Source organism: Vipera ursinii (assembly GCF_947247035.1).
Source record: "Vipera ursinii genome assembly, chromosome: 3".
Taxonomy (NCBI): Eukaryota; Metazoa; Chordata; class Lepidosauria; order Squamata; family Viperidae; genus Vipera; species Vipera ursinii.
The window spans coordinates 124,879,413-124,898,742 of record NC_139516.1 but is presented as its reverse complement, the minus strand read 5'-3'; the positions used below and the strand labels follow the sequence as shown (position 1 = coordinate 124,898,742).

The 19,330-nt window shown below is 41.0% G+C and overlaps 1 long non-coding RNA gene across 1 annotated transcript in view; it reads left to right on the top strand.

Annotated features, from left to right (window-relative positions):
- The window catches only part of LOC310639137, a 54,083-nt gene that overhangs the window by 21,882 nt on the left and 12,871 nt on the right, over window positions 1–19,330 (top strand). The window contains exons 3-4 of the long non-coding RNA XR_014492245.1: window positions 2,820–2,943; window positions 17,705–17,758. This is a non-coding gene — a long non-coding RNA (uncharacterized lncRNA). The remainder of the gene's footprint in view (window positions 1–2,819; window positions 2,944–17,704; window positions 17,759–19,330) is intronic.

Here is a 19,330-nt window from a genome sequence, read left to right as displayed (position 1 = left end):
ACTTACAACATGTTAAAACAATCACTAAATACCTAAAATCATTACAACTAGTAACAATTCAAACATCAAAAATTATTAAAAAAAAACCCTGAGCTAAAGTAAAAAGTAGATGAAGGGATGTTAGAAACAGTGGCGCCACCTTCCTAGCTCATTTGTTCCCTGAGTTGCCCAGGCTGGCTAGTACAATGCTTGCAGGACCTTCAGAAGCTCAGAAGAGATGAGGTCAACCTCATATCAAGAGGGAGAAGATTCCACAACATGGGCATCATTGCAGGGAAGGCCCACTGCCTAGGGCCCACTAAATGTAGCTCCCAACATTTGACAGAACCTGTAATATGCCTTCTCGGCTGGATCTGGTGGGATGGGCAGATGAAATAATGGAGAGGTGGTCCCTCAACTAACCTGGTCCTGTGCTGTGAAGGGCTTTCAAGATCAACAGGTTCCCCTTCATTTCAAGGGGTCAATATTTTTAGATATCAAATCTTCCTTTTGAAGCCACGCAGGATGGTCTAGGTCCCCCTCCCCATTTATAAGGTCTTCTGGTAGGAAAAAGGAAAGACACTTCTGTCTCAGACACTATTATAATAATCTCCAGTGATGGCACCTCTAGGACTCAAATAATTCAAGAGATATAGTTGAAGCAGGGCATGCTATAAATACTTAAATGAATTGCAACATTTTGTCAATCTGGTAAGATATCACATATGGAAGATACCAAGGGTGTTTTTGTTTCTTTTGTGCTATCAGACATCTTTACCTCTGCTTTTCTTTCTCCTTGCAAACCTTTATGCCTATTTAAAATTGCTTGTCTGAAAATGTTAAAGCTTGCATAGTACTTTCCATCTGAAAAAGAATAGCTGTACAGAGAGTCTAATCAGAAATGGCTTGTTTTTGAGACATTGCCGAATTAGAGCAAATAAATGAAAAAGAGAGATTTTTTTTACTAAGCTATATGAGCAAAAATCTTACCACTCTTACGCTATGTATGATTTTACACATACCTCTACTGGTTGCAAACGATTATGAGGTAACCTCTTCTTCAGATTTATGCTGAGAGTTGACCAGGAACAAGGACTTCTAAGTACTTCTTTCTACTTTATATATTTAGCTTCTTAAGTGAAAATGTTGCTGAACTTGTATCTTCAGGGTTGGAAGTATGATCCATTCGGCATATATAAGCCTTCTAAAAAAAAAAAAAGAGCTAAACACAAAGAACACCTAAAAAACTCCATTTCAAAAACCAGCCGTAGTATCTGCCCATGAAATGAACAGACCTCCCTAATACTATTGGCTGCAAGGGAACCAAGTAATACCTTTCATTCCATGAAGCGCGTGAAAAGGCACCTCCAGAGAATCTTCTGTGCACATTCCCAGATATTTCATAAAGTAAACAAACAATCCTCAAAGAAGAATGCAGTCACAATTTTCAAAAACATAAACATCCCCACCTGTATTTTCAGAAAGCTTCCTGAAGTGGAGTGGAGAGATATATCATCACAGGATACACAGCTAGCAGAGTCTTTTGGCCAGTCTTGCAAACAGGCCCTGTTGTGTCTATGTGAAATTGTCCACTATTCCTGGCAGCTACTTGTGAAGAGGTCTCTAGCTCCCACCCCAACTCTGGCCTGCAGTATCAATGTTATTGGTAAAGGGGGAAAGCCATATATACTGGGTACCTGGTATAATAAACATTGAGGCCTTCTTTCATTCTGATTGAATTTATGTGCTGCTCAAGTCTGATTTTTGGAAAATCCATGCCTTTTGAAGATGGTCTGGCAGGTTTGAGATAAGAGGCAGAGGGTTGTGATGGTTGCACTGTTCAGGAGTCACGTTGTCTCAAGGAATTAGCCTTCTTAAATATAAAAAATATATAGAAGTTGATCCTGAAGATTTAAAAGAGCAAATAAATGTCCGATGCCTATCCAATGAAAAAGTCTGAAGTTAATAATAATAATAACAAGAACAACAAGAACAACAACAAAAGTTGGAAGGGACCTTGGAGGTCATCTAGTCCAACCCCCTTCTCAAGCAGGAAAGCCTATCCCATTTCAGACCAATGGCTGTCCAGTCTCTTCTTAAAAACTTCCAGTGTTGGAGCATTCAGAGTTTCTGGAGGCAGGTTGTTCCACTGATTAATTGTTCTAACTGTCAGGAAATTTCTCCATAGTTCTAGGCTGCTTCTCTCTGGTTAGTTTCCATCTGTTGCTTCTTGTCCTGCCTTCAGGTGCTTTGGAGAATAGCGTGATTCCCTCTTCTCTGTGGCAGCCCCTGAGATGTTGGAACACTGCTATACGTTTTCAGAACTGATATCAGCCCCTAGAGTAGATCAGGTCAGGGAACAGACACCATAGGGATTCCTGCAGTTATACTTGTCAGAGATTCTCTCTGCCTCACCTTCTCCCCACACAGAATCAAAATGTGGTTGTTCCTTTGCTTGTTTTATGAGTTTTCCAAACCTCTAAGGGCTAGCTGTGACCTCGTCCTTCTTATTCTTAACTGCTTGGCATCAGAAGAACATGGGCTTATATTCTACAATGCAATGTGCTGCTATAGTATGGGGTTTCAGGCCACCGTGTATTTCATGGATGTGTGTGAAAGAATTCCTGCTCTTTCTGATAACCCATTGTTTGGGAGCAATTTTGTCTTGCACAAGATGGAGGAGGGATATTTTTTTCCACTGGGGCAGTGTGGGGCAAGAAATGTCTTTCAACCTTTCGAACTGGATTCCAAGCTGCAATTCAGTACAGGGAAATTTGCAGAGAGGTTTAAGAAAGTCAAAATAGCATAATTGTTTTTGAAGCCTTGCCTCTCTTTTATAGGTGCCACATGAAAAAGGGACTGAACTGTTGCATTTACCTTTTTTGATCCAATTTTGGATGCCATTTTCCTGAAAGCTGACTGGATCATGATAGAAACAGAATAATTTCTTCTCTCACTCAAATGGTAAGGATAGATACTCTTACATTTTTTTAAAAAAGAGATGTATATAATAATAAATATAGTTTTGACATTAGGGAAACCCTAAACATCCACAGTACTGATCCAGGAATTTGAAATTTCTAATTGTATGCATTTGCAGGCATGTGATCAATGAAAGAACATTCTTATCTTTTCTAAGTAAAGAAATGAGAAGCCGGTCAGTTTGGGGTTTTTTTTTTGGCAGAAGTCCTTTTTTTTTTAATAACTGTTACAAAGTGCCAAAGTGAATTTCTTGACTCAGAAAATTCTCTAGGGATTATCCCCTATCCCTACAATACTCTGCTGCTAATACAATATTTGAACTCCACAGATTTACAGTAACGGAGAATTAGATTTTGTACCGAGTGGAGGAAAAAATCACCCTTCTTTTGTAACTACTTTCTCCTTTGAAGCTCCTGCACGTCATTTGAAGATATACCTTTACCAGTAGTCTAAAATTAATTTAAGAACAATAAAATAATTAACAAAATCACCAGGAAACTGTTATTCATTTTAAATACTGTACATATACAGTATTGATAAACGAGCATGTTGCAAATAAAACAGAATATTTACAAAAGAGCAACACTTAATCAAAAGCATGCAGACCAAATTTTATTTAAGAAATATGTAAGAATATATTAGGACTATGTAGCAAATACTTGAATTATTATTATTATTTCTTTTTTTATGGGAGTACTATAGAACTAATGAAGTGAAAAACTCCTTTCCATGAAAATAAAGAATAGTGTGTATCTGTCTTGGATTATACTTGGTTTTTTTTTATTATTATAATATTACAACATGGGTCTTGATTTATGAAAAGATGTCAGCTGAATGGCTTTGTGAGTTTTGGTCAGTTTTGTCTTTCTCCTGCAGCCCATTTATTTATTCATAATTGCTTCAGGGGTTGAAGTGGCCCTCTAGACCAGGGGTGTCAAACTCAATTTCATTGAGGGCCACATCAGCATTGCCCTCGGGGTGGGGGTGGAGGTGGGGGGTATGGCCAGGTTGGGTGCAGCCTACTGGCTGGGCGTGGCTGGACTTGGCGTGGCCTAATGGGTGGGCATGGCCAGCTCTACATCATTCAGGTCAAGGGTGCTTATGGGGGCCTGGACAGGAGTAGGACATATCTGAGGGTTTGGCAGAAGGGGGTGGGACCGGGGCAAGTGCCAAGGCATGGTCTACTGGAGCAGCCTCACTGTTCCTCTCAAGCCATATGAGGGGGGGGGCTGGACGGTGCCGTAGGCTGCCCGGATCCCTGGGCAGCAGAGGTTAAATGCCCAGCCCGGCCCTCAAGCACCTGCAGCACTAAGCCCAGCCCCACTTCCCCAAAGGGGTGCCCAGCTGCACTTACCTCCTCCTCAAGGCTACTGCTGCTGTGCTTACTCTCCTTAGCCGGGTTGCTCATGATGTGTATGAGGGCAACGTCAGAGGAAGGCCTACTCCCTCTCCATGCGAGGAGACCCGGCTTTGTATCCAAAGCTTCCTTAGCAATAGGATAGGAGACCCCCAGGATAGGCCAGGAGGAGGGAGCAAGGAGATGGTGAAAGGGCAGCAGGGCAGGACTAAGGTAGGACCCCCAGACCCTCCCTCTCCTCCCTTTGCTCCCCTTCTTTCCTTCCTTCCTTCCTTCCTTCCTTCCTTCCTTCCTTCCTTTCTTTCTTCCTTCCTTCCTTCCTTCCTTCCTTCCTTCCTTCCTTCCTTCCAACAGAGTGGTGGGAAAATATTTGAGATGAGGGAGGGAGAAAAACAGGCAAAAAACGCAGCTGGGGAGGTGTCACCCTTCGTGAGAAATGAAGAAATGCACCATCGCCTGGAAGTGGCCAGCACATGGCCCTCACCTACTTCACATATCTGGGTTGGTGGGCTTTGGGGGAGGGGACACCATGAACAACATGAGAGTTGACATTATCTGCACAATGCCGTCCAGCCCCCAGTCTGCCTGGTTTTGGCAGGTTGTAAGGTGCTCTTCTCACAGTGCTGAGAGGCTGAGCCAGGCAGTGTGAATCCGAAAAGAAGCGCGACACCACCCAGCTCCCAGCCTGTCCAGTTTCGGCAGGCAGTGGGGTGGTCTCCTCACAGTTCCGAGAGGCTGAGCCGGGCAGTGCAAAGCTCACCAGCTTTGTACCTTGCTGCCTGCTGAAACTGGGGAGGCTGGGGTCTAGGCAGCATTGCACTTCTTTTTAGATTCGTGCCACCCAGCTCAGCCTCTCGGCTCTGTGAGGAGAGCACCCTGCTGCCTGCCGAAACCCCTCCCCCAGAGTCCATCAAGCTGGATATGTGAAGTAGGCGAGGGCCATTTGCTGGCCACTTCCAGGCAATGGTGCATTTCTTCATTCCTCACAAAGGGTGACACCTCCCCAGTGCATGGCCAGGGGGTGGGGCTGACATGGCAGGGACCGGTCCCTCGCTGTTTCCAGACAGCCTTGTGGAGCTAAGACTGAATGCATTTCAGCATAGATGGCCACCACAAAATTGTACATTGGCTCCTGGATGGCCTGGGCCAGGGCCAAGGCAGTGGGGGCTGTTAAATAGCGGGTTCTTTGGTGCAGGAATGAAGACGAGGTAGCTGAGTACAGGGAAACTCATATTTCAATTCGTGTAGTGACTGTACTGGGGGAATGGCTGCAACTAGCTGCAATATATAGTCTAGCCCCTAGGCGGCAGCCAATAGGTTTGAATCAACCATTGCTGCCTGGAGGTAGCCAATTGCAGCATAGGAGACTTGTAGTCTGGGTTGCTGGAGAGCCGTTAGCTGCTCCAGCAACCCATGTGGTATTACTTATGAGCCCAGTACATAATACCCCTCCCCTCTTAGATCAGACAATATTAACATAAGTTAGTCTTAATGCAATTATCAAGACCCATTATCAAAACTGACTAAAATAAAAGTAATAGAACAAAAAAACCCCAATAGGTTACAATTTGATTAAACAACATCTGAATGAATAGGCTTCATGGCTAGCATACTTAGACAGTTACAACATAGCACTAGTTTCTGTAGTATAGTGGCATACAGCAATAGACAATATTATAGCTCTTTATTTTACAACGTAGTCAGCAAGATATGAAGGAAGCTTGTGTGCCCTAGTGGAACGTCTCGGAGTCCCCATCACTTTGTGGTCTACCAGCTTACCCAGTGGACTGGGTAGACTTGTGTCCCTTTGTGCTCCTGATGCTCTCTGGCTGGCCTCTCCAGGTTGGCCCACCCCAGAGTCAGACTGATCAGCAGGGTAGGCTCAGCAGTTGCTGAAGTTCGGATGGCTTGTTCCTTCAGGGGATCCATGTTGCATTCCAGGACTCCCCATTTCCACCTCAGTTATGAAGGAAAACTCCTGAGAGTACATGTGAGGACTGGCTTGGCCGCAAGTTTGAGGACCTTGGGAGGGACTTATGATCCAGTCCTCATTTAGTGGCCATCCTGGAAACCATTTCCTGAGTTGATAAATGTGTTGTCTGACAACTCGCCCTCCCTCCAACCCCACTTCATAAAACAGGGGTCCGGATGCTTTGTTAATTTGACCAGGAACCCACAGATTCCCATGACCATAGTCCCTGGCCCAAACCCAATCACCCATGTGCAGCCCCCTCGGGGGTTTTGGTCAAGAGGCTTCTGCTGCCACTCTATCTGGATGCAACCTGTTCAGTTTAGTGATCAAACGCCTCCCCCAACATAGTTCTGCAGGACTTTGGCCTGTAGCAATGCAGGGTGTGGAATGCTGGCAGAGTAGAAAATCTGCCAATCTGTGATGCCAGTCACCTGTGACAATGTGCTTGAGTAATTCCTTCATTGTCCTCACCATGCGTTCAGCTTGACCATTAGAAAATGGATGAAAAGGCGCAGATGTTGTATGTCTGATGAGATTAGCTCTAAGGAAGCCCTGAAATTCAGCAGCAGTGAATTGGGCCCCATTGTCAGAAGCTAAGACATCTGGCAGCTCATGTGTAGCAAAGAGTTTTCCCAGCACCTGGATGGTCCTAGCAGTAGTCATGTTAGGAACTGGAATTACTTCCAGCCATTTGGAGTGGCTATCCACAACTATAAGGAAGAACTGTCCCTGAAAGAGCCCAGCGTAGTCTACTGTATGTGAATCCTAGACCAGGGAGTGTGCATTTCCTCCCATCTGTGAACTGGAGCCTGTGGCATTTCAGGCCTAGATTGCTGGCATGTATAACAACCATGGACTTGTGCCTCAATGTCCTTATCAAGGCCAGGCCACCAAAGGTAGCTTCTAGCTAAAGCTTTTATTCTGACAATGCCTGGGTGGCCTTCATGTAATGACTGTAAAACCCTGTTTCTTAGGGAAGTGGGAATTATGACTCTGTTTCCCCATAATATGCACCCCTTGTGAGCAGATAACTCATGCCTCCTGACAAAATAGTTTTGAAATTCATAACCTGGGCTTTTATCCATCCAGCTTGTGTATACCCATTACAATACTCTACTAAGTATTTTATCTGTGACAGTTTCAGCAGCAATGTCCCCCGCATGGAGGGGAAATTCAGGTATGTCCTGTATGGACAGTATTCTAGCAGCTGGATCTGGATCTGGTTCCATTAGTGGTGGTGGTAGTCTGCTGAGGCCATCAGCATGGCCCATTTCTTTGCCCAATTTGTGAATCAATTTAAAAGTGTATGCAGATAGAAAAATAGACCATCTCAGCATTCTTGGATAAAGTATGTGGGGGTTTGTTTGTCTATTGTGAAAAGTCCCAACAGAGGTTTGTGGTCTGTAAAGATCGTGAAGTCCCTGCCATATACAGCAAATAGTCATGGAATTTTTTAATTCCAGCAACGATGGCTAGTGCCTTTTTGTCAATCTGAGCATAGTTTCACTCAGCAGAGGACAATGTCCTAGAGTAAAATGCTATAGGAACCTGTGTTCCATTTTTTTCTACATGGCTTAAAACTGCCCCCACCCCATAGGGAGAAGCATCACATGCAAGACATACAGGTTTAGACTCTTTGTAGTGAGTTACAGTGGACTTTTCTGACAATAGTGCTTTTAAGTCCTGGAAACTTTTTTCATGTAAGCTAGTCCATTTCCATGGAGCTTTCTTATCTAGAAGCCTATGGAGGGGTTCTGCTAGTGCGGCCTTATGAGGTAGAAATGTGTGGTAGAAGTTTAGGAGGCCCAAGAATGCTTGTAGCTCTCCTTTGGATTTGGGCCTAGGGGCCATTTTAATGGCCTTCACTTTAGAATCAGCAGGGTGAATGCTGTTAGCATCAATTTGGAAACCCAGGAATTTTGTTGAAGGAACCCCAATACTACACTTGCTTTTTTTTATTTTGAGGCCTGCTTCGCGAAGCCTCTGCAAAACCACCCAGAGCCTACTCGCTAACAATTCTGGGGATTCCCCTGTGATGAGAACATCATCAAAATAAGGGCAGATGCCCTGAATACCGTTAAGTGTATGCTCCATAATACCCTGGAAAATGCCTGGTGTGACACTGACTCCAAACTGTAAGCATTTAACTTTGAAAGCCCCCCTGTGAGTCATGATCATCTTAGCTGCCACTGTGGCCTCATCAACCAGCAATTGCTAATAGGCCTGTGCTAAATCAAGTTTAGCAAAAATAGTACCCCCTTGCAAGGAGGATAAAATGTGGTTGACCATTGGGACTGGGTACGTGTGTTGTTTGAGGGCTTTATTTAGAGTGCATTTATAGTCAGCACAAATGCGAATTTCCCCATTGGCTTTAAGTGGAGTGACGATAGGAGTTTCCCACTCCCCACCATCACCAGGCTTTAATACGCCCTGTTCTACAAGCTTATCAATTTCTGAATCAATTTTATGTTTTAAGACAAAGAGGACCCTACAAGGCTTAACCCTGATTGAAACTATGTTGGGATCTAGCTTAAATGAGATAGGCGGGCCTGTGTATGTTCCTAGGGTTGAATCAAAAACATCTGCATAGTCTTTGCATACTGACACGAGGTCTGCAGTTTGTGTCCGGTTTATACCAGTAATCTGAATACCTAAGGCATCAAACCAATTGAGTCCAATGAGACTCGTTCTCTGACCCCCTACTACTATTACATCCAGGTGCCCCCAAAACCCCTTAAATTTTACCGTCAAAGTGGCTTCTCCCTTAACTTTAATGTGAGCATTTTGAAAATCAGTTACCATTATATCTGAGGGTCTTAGTTTGGCCCAATTGTTACTGCGTCTACACACAAAGTTAAAAGTGTCCTGAGAAATAATTGAGACTGCAGAGCCAGAGTCCAATTCCATCTTACATGGAACTCCTTGTAGCTCTACCATGAGCTTAAGTTTGGGTTTGAGGGGGCACCGAGCCCCAGTGCGGCACACACTTCTACGGCTTCTGAAAAACCCCACACTAACTGGACCCTGGGCCCCAGTACCTCTCCTAGTCAGTTCTTCTGACTGGTGTTTGGGTGGCCGGTCTCTCTGTCGGGCTCTGCAAACCACTGTGATGTGGCCTGTCCTTCCGCAAGCTCTGCACGTGGCTGATCGGAATCTGCAATTGGCACGAAAATGGTTGCTGCTGCACCCCTTACATCTTGGTAAGAGAACTGCCTTGTAACTGTCCTCTCGCTGCTGGCTGTTGTGGTGTTGTGCGTTGGGTTGCTTTTGGAGTTTGTTGATTTCAGGTTCTTCTTCCTTGGAAGATTCTTCGGTGCATTTGGCGTCCTCAAGGTGGACCGTTTCTACAAACCTTGTCGTTTTGGCAGGCTGTACTGTTTGAACTGCACCCCTGGCGGCTTCATTGGCCATCACCTCGTCTTGTGCTTCAGAAAATGTTAAGTTTGGTCTAGCAAAGAGTCTCTGCTGAAGCATTCGGTCCCATAGACCACAGATGAGCTGGTCTCATAGTCGCTCTTCTAAATTTGAAAATTTGCAACGGTGTGCGGCCTGCCTCAGGCCCGCTATGAATTCTGAAACTGATTCGCCCAGTTGCTGCACTCTTTGGTCAAACTTAAACCACCAAGCCATTTCGGACATCTTGGGCTAGAAATGTCCGGTTAGCTTCTTTTTGAGGTCTACGTAGGAGACCGCTTCAATTGGTGTTGGCGTGAAAAGGTTCTCAGCCAAATCAAAGGCTGCTGGGCTGCACATGCAGAGTAGCATTGTGGCCTTCAGTCCTTCTTCCATGATCTGATTAGCCCTGAGTTAGTTCTCTACCTGGGATAAATATGATGGCCATTCCTCCGGGTGCTTCACATCAAATTCCCAGTTTCCCGACCTTTGCCATTCTTTCTTAGCTGGTTCCTGCATTTCTTTCCGAATCCTGCTTTCCAGGCTCAGGGAATGAGTCCACTGAGCACAAGGTCACTAGCATAGCTTGCTAGCCGACCTTGAGAGAGGGGGGGAGAAAATGCCTTTTCCCTCCACCATGCAGTGCCTTCCCCTCATAGACTTCAACTCTTTTTTTTAACACTCGTTGCCAGTGTTAAATAGCAGGTTCTTTGGTGCAGGAATGAAGACAAGGTAACTGAGTACAGGGAAACTCATGTTTTAATTTTGTGCAGAATCTGTACTGAGCAAATGGCTACAAATAGCTGCAATATATAGTCTCGCCCCTAGGCAGCAGCCAATAGGTTTGAAACAACCATTGCCGCCTAGGGATAGCCAATTGTAGAGCTGGAGACTTGTAGTCTGGGTTGCTGGAGAGCCGTTAGCTGCTCCAGCAACCCACATGGTATTACTTATGAGTCCAGTACATAACAGGGTCCATTCCCTTACTTTTTCCAGGATGGCTTTGTGGGCCACATGAAACCAAGTTGCAGGCTACATTTGGCCTGTGGGCCTTGTGCTTGACATGTCTGCTCCAGACCAATGTGGGGTGAATGTGACTCTGAAAACTAGTTTGCTGCTAAAACCGGATGAGTACAAGTTAAAGATCTTTGGGCTTAGTTAAATTTCTGATTGCTTTGTTCTGAAGTGTGTGTGTGTGTGTGTGTGTGTGTGTATACCTGCAGAGTGGTGGGATTCAAATATGTGAACAACTGGTTCTCTGCGTGGATGCCGCTTCCAGAAGTCCGTTCTAGGCCTGGGAAAAACTGGTTCTGCCAATGTGGTATGAATCGGCTGAATCTCACCAGTGTACCTGCACCTTTGAATCAGTGTTAACTCCTGGCAATTTCCTGGAGAGGTCCTTGCAATTTTCTTGGCAAGATGTCATTTGTCATTGCCTTCTTCCCAGGGTTGAGAGAAGGTGACTGGCCCAAGATCACCCAGCTGGACTAGAACTCACAATCCCTTGGTTCTAGCCACATTCTTAACCACTATACCAAAGTGGCAGTCTTTCTTTGAAAGAGCTCCTTCTTAAAGAAGTGTTCATGTATTTTAACCCTACAAGCATCATGGGAAGTAGATTAGGCTGAGAATCAATTTAAAAAATGAACAAGTTTCCTCACCCTTCCTAAGCCCCACTCTACTGTATAACATTGACCATCTATTGTGTTTCCCTAAAAATTCCTAAGAAATCTTGCCTGGGCATTCACATCTTAATTTGAAGATTAAAGACAAAAAACCCCTAAAAACTCTATTCTAATTCCATGAAAAGCAGGGGGTTATTTCCATTGAAAAAGTAAATCACATTGCACAAATACTTTTCCCCTTACTGTAGTTATTTTCTTGTAAAGTTGTCTGATAGTAATGTCAATGGATTCTTTGGGTTATTTAGAAAGTTAGTTGAAGTCTATGGTTGAAAACAAAACAAAACAAAAAAAAACTGTCTGGGACAGACAGCTTGCAGCCTGCACCTCATTTCCCCTATAGCATACAAATGATTATTTTTCAGTGTTGACAACTAAAATGTTTTATACACATACAATTTCACACAGCAAACAGGAGAATATCCAAAGGGCATTAATTATGCTAAAGAGGCAGCATTATACTCTTAAACAGAAATTGCTAATTCCCACAGAAATCCCCTAAATCAAAATACATTCCGTGGTGTTTTGTTATCTGAGTTGTAATGCTCTTCATTCTTTGTGGGTTGCAAGCAGATATTGTGGTTGGTGCTACAGTGAAAAGCTTTTGCTTTGTCTTTTGTACTAAGATGTTGAACACTCTCCTCAGCAAAGTGCAATAGGATGCCAAAAATTTCTGTCTCCTGCTGCTTCTCACAAAAGGAACCAGTTTACGGCTTGTTAATAGAGACAAGAGGCTCTGCCTAATAAACATTCAAGCGGGACCCCACTTTAAATAATAAAGAACTGGTAAATTGAAATCACAGTTATGTTTTGGGGGAAACAAGCATTCTTCTGTATATGCAATCCCAATTTCTTTTTGAGGAAAGAAACAAATGTGTGCTCTGTATACTAATGAGAGTTAGCATAGTATAGCAGCATTTTAAACCAGAAATCCTTATCCAAAGTTAACCTGTGAACCAATTAGGGTGTTTGGGGCAAGACACTATTTTCATAGTGTCAGCTTTCCCCATTGGTAAAATACAGTTTATAAAATTGACCCACCATCAGTACTGTTTTATGGAGTCTCAGAGTACTCTGGACAATCAGAAATACTGTATACAAGTCCAAGTACTCCAAGATATATAGAATTACTGTTTATCAGACTAATTTTTCCCCATCTCAGGCAATAGCAAAGCAAAGACACGATATTAGTGCTAACCATATCAAAGTCTGTCTGTGTGTCTGTCTATCATCTATCTATCTATCTATCTATCTATCTATCTATCTATCTATCTACCTATCTATGAGAAAATCAATGACTTTTAGCATGAACAGTAGTTCTATTTGTCTTCATACTGAGGTCGACCCTATTTCTCATCTCAACCCAAGGTCAGCATTCAGATGATGCTTTTTTAAAGGCATTAGTTGCAGAGATGTTATGATCAGCTCTAAAGACAGTTACAAAATGAATTGTTCTTTGGGTTGTACTGAATTATACAGATTACATTTTTGGTTTTGTCACTGGTTATGCAGGTTTTTTTTGCCTACTTCCCTTCAATAAGTTACTTCAATAGAGTTTCCCTTAAAACATCTCTTTCACAACTATTTTTGTGGAGAAGACGTAGATACTTAAGAAATATTTTCTTTTATACTGTACAGAAAAAGATTTGAACATTTCATATTAAAGGAAATCCTGACCCAAACACAGTGTACAGAAAAACTGTGGACATAAAGGATACGAGCCATAGTTTTTCATTGGATCTATAATTTGTAATAGGAAAATGGGATTTTTGATAATTCCATTGATTCAAAGTGAAGATAAGAATGATTGCCAAGTTTCTTGAGCTTCCAGTGTCTAACGGGCCATATCATCTGGCAAGCTTTCATTTCCACATTTGAAAAGCGAACAAGACCTTTGTGTTCTTGCTTGCAGCTAGCACTGAATTTCCACCTCAATGGATTGATAATAACCATATTTCAAGAGCATATTTCACAATTACTGTACTCTGACCAATACTTATGAAATATTGTTTAAGGGACAGGGTATGCTTCAGGCTGTGCCTAGTGGTTTATCTAATGTCTTTAAAAGCTCAGGAATAGTGAAAACATTTAAACGAATGGAGCAAAAGTGATCAGACTTGATGATAAAATATTTGGCTTGCTTATTATTTTCCACTGCTCACAAGCTGCCTGAGGTATCCAACTAGAAAGGGATTATGATGTTTTATATTCTGTGCATACAGGATGTTTCAACATGTACCTAACTAATCTTGTTTAGCACCATGTTGATCACTTTAAAGTTACACATTTTTTTAAAAAAGCCCACAAAATTTACTTAAAACTTATCTTTGAATAGAACTGTTCTTTCCATTTCTTTGCAGTAATTTTCCAAAAAGCAAAGCTAGTTCTCCATCTTAAAAAAAGCAAAAATAAGTAATATGAGACATGTTTTCCCACCTTCTCTTTCTCTAGCCCTGATGGATTTGTAGGACACAGGATAGACTTAAAAAGTATTGCAGATAACATACAATTATAACATATTTTTAAGTTATCTGCTAAGTAGAGACAAAAACATGTTGCCCTTACTTTACACAATGATAGTTGTTCTATAAGTGAGCTTGGTTGTAAATGACCTGATTCTTAGCTTCATTTTGAGAATAACACTTCTGCATTATTCTGGGTTTTGTTGCTTTTAGCTATATAGCAGATGGCCAGAAAAAAAAACCCATTACCTGAAATTCTGTGGTTGCTTTGGCAAGGTGAACTCCATAGTTAAAGTCTATAGATCTCTTGACAGTATTTCAAAGAAACACATATTGCTGAAAAGCAAAATGTGGCAAGGTGCCTGAGGGGACTTGCAGAGGCACAACTCAGAAAATAATTCTCAGAGCAAGAGACAGGGAGAAAACACATGAACAATTATGCACCTCTGAACCTGATGCACAGAAACTAGAAATAACTTTCATAACTATGTCTATTTCTCAACCTTCTTTTTATTTAATGCAACAATGTTAAGATCACACTTGAAGACACAATATTTCATGCAGCTATTAAATCCTGTTGGAAGATCTTGCGCATCTTAGTTTATACTGCATGCTGCATTCAAGAGTTGGTCATCACTGATGAATAATAATTAACATTGAATACAATCCAATGCCAATCCAATGCATGATTTTCCCCATTGGAACACATAAACACCCTTTGATTTATTCTAGTTGCTGCTTCTATGGAGCAATACTTTTAAAAATAGGTTTTGCATATTGCTGATATACAGCAGTTTTATGTGGATATCTAAATGTTCTCATTTGAATTTGGTAGATATGTAATCAATCACTTATTTGTACAGATTATTACAAAAATGAAAATATCTTATACTAATGATACAAGTAAATAAGTAAAACTAAAGTGTCAAGGACTTATCATTTAGACTTTAATGGAATGCTAAGCTACAACTTAAAAAAAGTGAAATGGATTCATTTGGTGGATTTTTCTGTTGAAGTCTTGAGCTTCTCAAGGATTTTCTTTCCACCTCCTCAGAAGTTTAAAGGAAGTCCCACTGCTGCTTAGGTTTAGGTAGGATTTATTTCATCTGACAGAGTACATACAGTTCAAATAGACTGGCCTCAGACATCACAAAAATGTCTTTGATTTAACTACTAGTTTGCTCCAGAAAAAAAAATTACCAGAAGGGCTGTCACCTGTATCCTCTCTGTAAGAATATAATATTAGAACTATATCAGCTGCTTGGGTTTCAACACAACTCTTTTTTAAAACACAGGATAGGTAGCATGGAGGAACCTGCCCTTCACAGCAAGCCCAGATCAGGCCCTTGTGGGCAGGCTGCAGCAGAACATCTACCCCACCTTTCAATCTATGCAAACTCTGTCTTCGGGTTCATGTGGCATGCTAAGGAATACAATTATAATAGCTCAGTTGGTGTCCCAAGTCATTCCAATCCTCTTCCTCCAGCCTACGTAATGTCAAAGCGGCAACATCCACTGTTAGCAGCGTTGATAGATGAAACGTATCTTATTCTCAAGCTTGTGAAAAGCATCATTGAAAAGAGGTCATTTTTTCCTTTCCAATGTGGCTATGGGTATGTCAGAAAACATCAGTGATAGATAGATGATAAGTGTGGGAGCCAATATATCGCTCAAACCTGGGCATGCTATTAATGGTGGTAGTACAGCAGCTATACCACAAAGGGAGAAAATAAGCTTCCATGGTAAAATAGGTAAACGTAGCACAGGGCAATGTGAGAGGAAATATTGATTTCATTGTCTGACAGGTAAACTATCCAAAGAGAATAAACATGTGATCAAACAAGCAGAGTTCACTGCAATCGTAGAATTCTGGAATGGTGAAGAGATCCAGGTGATTTCTCCTGTGCCACATTTTTCTCCTCATTGTTATGTTGAACAAGTCTATAGTGATGTTATATAAGCTGATTGGATCAACAACAGTTTCCTTTAATAGAAAAGACAGGGACTCTTATGTTTTCCTTGCCTTCAACCTCTGAGAGTTGGGTCCATGTTATTCAGGGAGGAGAATAATTACTCCTACCATCCTCATCCATTCTATTTGCACAAAATTTACTGTGCACGTACACCTTCCAGTAGAAATCATTTTTGCTTCTTTATCTTCACATTCCATCTCACAATAGCCCACATTTTAGAAGAAGACAAATACAGATTGCAAGAGAATAGCAAAACAACAACAGTCCTGCATTGATTTTCCTGCAAATGGCATCTCTTCCTTATAATTATTGTTAACTGCACTTTTAATCATGTAATTTCCTTATCATGATCTTCCTTTATACAAATTCTCTTTCATTTTAATTAAAAAAAAACTACAGATAGAGATTTATTTTTTCCCCATGCAAGAGTATGTGACAGCAGATCTCTTGTTTTCTGAATCTGTCTCCAATCAAGGGACCAAACCAAATCAGATTAACTCTACATAACCTTTAGGGAATCAGGTCATTTTCAGAGTTCTAGATCTGCATTGGAGGCAGATTGGATTTTCACTTCACATCATTAGGAAATTTTCACAACGTTTCAGAATATTGGCAATATTGTTTTTAAAAAAATATACATTCTCCCATTTTCAATATAAAAATAAGCAATTAGAAATCGGGAAACTAACCCATTCTGGATATAGTGAAGAGAAACTGCTGAAATAGACTTTTGATATAATACAGAAAGACTTTGCTTAAATACAAAGAACTATTATTTTAATTAAATTAAATTGAATTATTTGCGTTTATCTTCATTCAGAACGGAATACTCACTGCTTCTTCATGTCACCTGCCAGATACTGGTAAATGTTGACAGCTGTTACATGTTAACTGTCAGATACTGTCAAATATATTGCTACTTGAATAAGATATTGTCAAATACAGATGCTGGATTTCAATTTTTGCCAAATACATATAGAATGTTCTCAGAATGTTGGCTATCAAAATGAAGGTGAGCCAAATTCTCCAAATCTGATCTTCATTCAAAACATCTCTAAGCATTACTTACTCAACCTGGTTTCAGTGATGTTCATAACTGTTTAATCCCACGGTTTCTCTTCTTTACAGTGAATAAGAAATTATATGCTAGATGCTAGAACAGGGGTGTCAAACTACTGGCTCGCGGGCCAGATGTGTCATACAGAAACCATGCCCACCCCATTGCCAGCAATGGAAAAAAAGTCATGATATGTTGTGACACATCACATGACATTGTGAGTTTGACACACACACACACACACACACACCGTACTAGAAGGTCACAGTGTTACTATTATTGCTAATTTAGAGTCAGGGCAATCTTATTTGATCATGGGGGTGGATTGAGGATCTGCTGAGTTTCTGCTGACATTTGGAGATGCAAGAAATGAGTTGAGTTCCTCTTTGGCATGTTTTTTCTCTACCCATCTTCCCTTCTCTCCTATCTTTCTATTATCTGAATTCTGACACTGGAGAGACAATGGGTTCAGATGGGCAGATATGACCAATCTCATGACTCCACAGATGGCCACCTTGGAAGTGTCAGATTACACACTTAGCTGGATGTAAACAACATTACTGGGAGCACACAGTAGTTATTGCCACAATGGTCCCTAGAAATTGATTCCTTTCTTTTTAAGCTTCCAAAGTATAATTTTTAATACTATTCAGACTTTTCAGGCTCCCTAAATTTGCAAGAGGAAAAAATTAACACAGGGTGTTTTGTTGTTCTGATCTACAACAAACAGATGCCATCTTTCAACTGAAGAATTTATATGCTTTCTTTAAAACATCTGTTTCCCCATGTTCTATTCTCTCAATAGTTTCCATAAGTTGAACAGAAATATGGTAACCTCTATTCACAGGCCTAAAGGAGAAGAAATGAACACTCACAATGATTACAATAAAAATCAAAGAAGGTAAGTAATCTCAGGCATCAATACTTGACACTGTGTACTCATTCTTAGTATACTTCCTCCAATCCATGGAAACGTTGTGATTTTCATCTCTTCCACATAAAATGACTGGTTTATTTCCAGATGTGAGATAAAAAGCTCATGGAGGAGATATATAATATGCTTTGATATCAGTGTATAAATATATATATATATATATTTCTAATATTTCCTTTTAGCAGGCCATCTGTCCTTTAGTAATATTTCACAAGAAAGACAATTCAAGTTATTATTCCAGAAACCTCTTGGCTCCTGAAGTTTTTGATTGAGGACAGAGATCTTATGCATTTAATTTTTGTTTTTATGTTTAGTTATTTACTTTATTTTATTCCTAAATGCCATCTAGGATGGTTTAGATTTGGGGGAAGTGAAATGCATTGAAAATCAAATATTTAAATAAGCAGGGTACGTTCACTTTTCACAGAAATTTTAATTCTCTGTCTTGACTAATTCCCACATTGTGCCAGGTATGTCCAAATGCCACTACAAGTGACCCTGACAACCTCATCCTCTTTATCATAGGCTGTTAGTTTCTCATAGCATTTCTTTTCCATCCTGTCCAGACTGTATAACATACCTCCCAATCAGAGGTTTTAGAGTCCTGAAAAACAGTTGATAGCAGTGTCAGCAACACACTGCTCCTAATATCAACAAATATTCTACTTTATGTGCCACATAACATGTTCCCCCAAGCTTTGTTTGAACTAATGCTGCTGTATTGTTCAATGCATTTATTTATTTTCTTATTTACTTATTTATTTATCAAATTTATATAACTGACCATTTCATCAAATGTGACTCTGGGCAGCATACAATGAGGTAAAACAATAATTAAAAACTGATATAATATGTAAAAATCCATATTAATAAATATGAAAAACAAAGATACAAACTTCAAGTGACAAGAGGAATTAAAATGCCCATCTCAACAATACAGTCATCTTAGCAAGTTTCTAGTAACCTGGGAACCTCAGAACTGATAATGTAACCAGATCCTTTTGGAATATCAAATGGGATAGAGCTAATCTAATTTTGGGGTTCCATAAGTCAGGTGCCTTGCCAGAGAAGACACATCTCCTGGGACCCACCAAATGTAGGTCCCTAGCTGGTGGAACTGTCACTGCGTGTTTTTTTTAGTTTTGCCAGCTTCGCTCATTTCTAATTGTACATCTCTTTCTGCTCTGCACTGTGTATTATCTTATCTTGTAACCATAGTGACTCCAGCTATGTCCAGCCAATGTTTTGGTTTTGAACTGTTTTGTGCGCAGGCCTAAAAAAGTTCTTACAGTTTCAGTTTTACTTTCTCCTTCTGCCTGATGAGAGAATGTGGTCAGTCTAGGTCTTTTGTTTTCTCATTAAAAGTTTTACTATAGAATATGCCTTGGATTTCTTTTCTTTGATATTGACCATGCAAATGAACCACGGTCCATCCACCTCTGGTCGGACTGTTAATTGTTCCGCGACAGGAACCTGCAAGATCTAATTGGGTGGGCTGATATAGCAGAGGAGAGGCAATCCCTCAGATAGCCCAGCCCC